This window comes from Penaeus chinensis, chromosome 12 (assembly GCF_019202785.1).
Source record: "Penaeus chinensis breed Huanghai No. 1 chromosome 12, ASM1920278v2, whole genome shotgun sequence".
Taxonomy (NCBI): domain Eukaryota; kingdom Metazoa; phylum Arthropoda; class Malacostraca; order Decapoda; family Penaeidae; genus Penaeus; species Penaeus chinensis.
In genome coordinates this window covers 39,912,449-39,917,448 of record NC_061830.1, presented here as the reverse complement: position 1 = coordinate 39,917,448, position 5,000 = coordinate 39,912,449, and positions in this window count along the sequence as shown.

Genomic DNA, 5,000 nt, shown 5'->3' with positions numbered 1-5,000 from the left:
CTTCACGTGGTCGAGCGCGGTGAGGGCTCTCTCTGCGGATGGCGGTGGGCGTGAGCTTCAGCTTCCTCGAGAGATATGTGCACGGAAATGAAGATGTGTATACGCACATGTACGCAGTGGAGTTCAAATTCACGCAGACACATGCATACGGAAGCATTATTCGCACGTACACACGCACGCACGCACACACGCACGCACGCACTCATGCACGCTCGCACGCACACACACAAACACACACACCAATACATAAGCACATACACACTCACTCACTCACTCAATAATACATAATGACACATGACACGAATTAATTCCCCCAGAGAAATTCTTTGCATCAGTTATCAACATTCCAATTAATTTATCATGATTGATGACTCTCCTTGCTTTCTTTTTTATTATTATTATCTTCATCTGTATTTTGTATCACTGTTTTTTTTTTTTTTTTTGGTTGTTGTTGTAGTCTGCATTGTCTTTTATTTTACCCTGGCACTCTGCGGTAAGTGCCACGGGAAGCGGGCTCAGTGCCACAAAGATTTCCCGAGTGTACGAGCTAAGCGTCAAAGATTATCGGTTGCTGCTGCTAATTTTTTTTTTTTTTTTTTTTTTTTTCGTGTGATTTTGGGTATGGTAGATTCGTTGGTTTTATTTGTATTATTGTTTTCGGTTGGTAGCATTATCATTATCTACTACTCTCACGTCTCCCCAACCATCATCGTCATCGTCATCGTCATCGTCGTCATCATCATCGGAGGGAGGAGAGGGAGGAGGGAGGGAGGAGAGGTGGGAGGGAGGGAGGAGGGAGGGAGGAGAAGGAGAGGGAGGGAGGGAGGAGAGGGAGGAGGGAGGGAGGCGAGGGAGGAGGGAGGAGAAGGAGAGGGAGGAGGGAGGGAGAAGAGGTGGGAGGGAGGAGGGAGGGAGGAAGAGGGAGGGGAGGTGGGAGGAAGAGGAGGGAGGGAGGAATAAGGTGGAAGGAGAATGGGAGGGAGGAATAGGGAGAGAGGGAGGGGAGGTGGGAGAAGGAGGAAGATGGAAACAGGGGAAGATGAGGTCATGCGCGTAAGAGATGGAAGAGGGAGGGAGGGATGAGAGGAAGAGGGAGGGAGGAAGGGAGGACAGGAAATGGAGGAAGGAGAGATGGGAGGGAGGGAGGAGAGGAAGAGGGAGGAAGGAGAGGTGGGAGGGAGAGAAAGAGGGAGAGAGAGAAAGAGAGAGGAAGAATGGGGAAGGGAAGGGAGTTGGAAAGAAGAGGGAAGAGAGGTAGAAAGGAAGAAAGGGAGGGAAGAATAGAATCAAGGAGGTAAGAATGTGGAAGGCAGAAAGGGAGAGAGGGAGAGAAGAAAGGAAAATGAAAAAGGAAGAGAAACAGAGGACATTTAATACCCCCTCCCACTCTTTCCCTCATTCACTCTTTCTCCCTTTCTCTCCTATTCTCCCTTTCTCTCCTATTCTCCCTTTCTCTCCTATTCTCCCTTTCCCCCTGTTTCTCTCCCTCACCCCCCCACCCCCCACCCTAGCAAGGAATAGAAAGGGAAACTCAAAGTGTTTATTTACACCTGTCCGACCACCGCCTGTCGAGGGGGGGGGGGGGAGTGGAGGGGGAAGGAGGAAGGGGGGGTGTAAGGAGATGGAGAGGGGGTAGAGGAGGGGCGAAGGAGGGGGGGGGGTTAGAGTAGCATGATGTCATCTGTGGATTTGAATGTGTGGGCGTGTCTGTGTGTGTGTGTGTGTGTGTGTGTGTATGTGTGTATGTTTGTGTGTGTGTTTCTGCATCTACCTCGTGTGTATTTGTGTATATACCTTGTGTGTCTGTGTGTGTATTTTTCTCCCCCGAATGTATGTTTATGTGTGTACGTTCTGCCTTTCTCCAGTGTACGTAATGGTCCTCTGGCTGGGATTAGTTTGTGTGCAGGTATGTGTGTGCGTGCGTGCATGCGTGTGCGCATGCGTGCGTGCATGCGTGTGGTTAAATCCCAACTGACGACCGGATTGTCTTAGACTTAGGCATTGTTCCGTGCTCTTTTCTCTTCTCATCTTTCCTCGCCTCTCTCTCCTCTTCCCTTTCGTTGTACACTCCTCGCTCCTCTCTCATCTTACCTTTCGCTCTCTCTCTTTTTCTTCCTTTGTCTCTCTGATTTCTTCTTTTGTGTTCTGTAAGTTCTTTCTCTTTATCTACGTTTGTTGTTTATCGTCTGTATCTTCTCTTGTCTTCTCTTTTCTTCTCTTCTCTTCTCTTCTCTCCTCTCCTCTCCTCTCCTCTCCTCTCCTCTCCTCTTCTCTTCTCTTCTCTTCTCTTCTCTTCTCTTCTCTTCTCTTCTCTCTCTCTCTCTCTCTCTCTCTCTCTCTCTCTCTCTCTCTCTCTCTCTCTCTCTCTCTCTCTCTCTCTCTCTTTCTCTGATAATGTTTATGATGATGATGATAATAATAATGATAATGGTCGTAATAATTATAAATGAAAAAAACAAACAATAATCGTGGTCATGATCATGATAATAATAATGATATTGATAACGATTACAACAGTAAAAAGAATAAGAATAATTATTATTACTATTATTATTACTATTATTATTATTATCATTATCATTATCATTATCATTATTATCATTGTTATTATTATCATTATTGTTGTTATTATTATTATTGTTATTATTGTAATTGTTGTTATTATTATTATTATTATTATTATTATTATTATTATTATTATTATTATTATTATTATTATTATTATTATTATTATTATTATTGTCATTATTATTATTGTTATTATCACCATTATTATCATTATTATTATTATTGGTATTATTACTATTACTATTACAGTTATCAGTATAATAATGATAATAATTATTATTATTGTTTTATTGTTGATATTAATATCATTATTATTATTATATCATCATTACCATTATCATTATCATTGTACTTACAATTATAATTGTAATTATGGTTATGATTATAATAATAATGATAACAATAGTAATATTTAGTAGTATAGTAGTAATGTTTAATGTTAATAACAATGATGTTTGTTTTAAAATATTAATTAGTCATAAGATGATAATGATAATGATGAGGGATAATGATGATGATGATGGTGATGGTGATAATATTTGGATAATAAAAATTTAAATACTAAAAATAGTAATGAATGATAATAAAAATTTAGAATAATAAATGAATAAAGGTGACAACAACAACAACAACAACACCTTAAAAAAACCCAAAAAAAGATAAGAAAAACGAAAAGAAAACGACGGGATCGTCAACCTTCAAGAGCACAGAGCCAGGCGTCGGTCCTCTGAAGGCGCGATGGGGGCACAGGTACACAGGTGAGCACAGGTAGGGGGGGGGGGGGTGGGCGGTGGGGGTGGGGGTAGTGGGAGGGGCAGGGGGTGGGGCAGTTTTAGGGGGGGGGGGAGGGGGGAGGGGAGGGGGGGGAGGGGGGGGGGGGTGGGGGGGACACGGCGGAGGGCCCCCGGAGGGGGCTTTTTCGGCGGGCGGGAGGGGGGGGGGTCGGACCGGGGGGGAGGGAGGGGCGGAGGGGAGGCCCCCCCCGCATCCTCTCTTTTTCCCCTCCCCCCCCCCCCCCGCCCTTTTTCCTTTTTCCCTTTTTCCCCTTTTTCCTTTTTCTTTTCCTCCTTCCTCCTCCTCCTCCCTCCTCCTCCTCCCCCCTCCTCCTCCCCCCTTCCCCCCCTCCTCCTCCTCCTCCCCCTCCTCCTCCTCCTCCTCCCTCCTCCTACCCCCCCCTTCCTCCTCCTCTCCTCCTCCCACCTCCTCCTCCTCCAAAACCTCCCCCCCTCCCCCCTCCTCTTCTCCTCTCCCCCTCTCCTCCTCCTTCCCTGCCCCCTCCACCTCCTTACCTCCTCCTCCTCCTTCCTCTCTCCCTCTCATCCTCATCATCATCCCCCTTCATCCCTCATCATCATTCATCTTCATCATCATCAATCATCATCAATCATCAAACATATCTTATGGTAATGATAATCGCTGCTACTTAAGTGAGGATGATATTGATTGAACTAATATCATAAGAAATATGAAAAAAATATCATTACTATTCCATTAAATTCGATATTTAATCCTTTCTTCTTGTTTTAAATAACTATTATTTCCACGCTCTTATTTCTTCACTTGTTTTTTTTTATATCATTTCGTGTGATATCATTTGTTTGAGAAATTACGTAGTTTGTTTAATTATTATCTGTCAGTGTTACCAACATCAACACGGCGACGACAGCGCACATCCGCTGCTGTTCATCTGGTAACACTGTCTTGTCCATTCACTCTTTATTCACATAATCCACTAAACAGAGATTTTTTTTTCCTTCCTTCCTGTCTAGTTATATACTTTTTTTCTTTTCAGGAAAGTAATTTTACCTTCCTGTGTATCTTTGTCTTCTTTTCAGTCGTCTAGGAAAGGATTTGTTTTTACCTCCACGTCTGTTTGTATTGTCTTTATTGTTATTGTTATTATTATTATTATTATTATTATTATTATTATTTTATTATTATTATTATTATTATTATATTATCATTATTATTTTTTCTTGTTTCTTTTTTTTTAATTTGTCAAAATAGTGTTTTTACCTCCATGTCTATTAGTATTTTCTTTTTTCTTTTTTCTCTCATTTGTCTAGGAAAGAGAGGTCCTGAGCTGACGCCAGAGCTAATAGGATTGTTCTCCTGACGTTCGTGCGATGGAATGCCCGACTGACACATATAGCTGTGGGTGATGTTTTCTGCTGATTTTTTGTATGTGTGGTGTGTGTGTGTGTGTGTGTGTGTGTGTGTGTGTGTGTGTGTTGTGTGTGTGTGTGTGTTGTATATATATATATATGTAATATATAAAATATATATATATATATATATACTTATATATATACACACACACACACAACACACACACCACACACACACACACCCACACACACACACAAAATATATATTATATATATATATTAATATATATATAAACACACCCCACAGATTGACTTATCTATTTA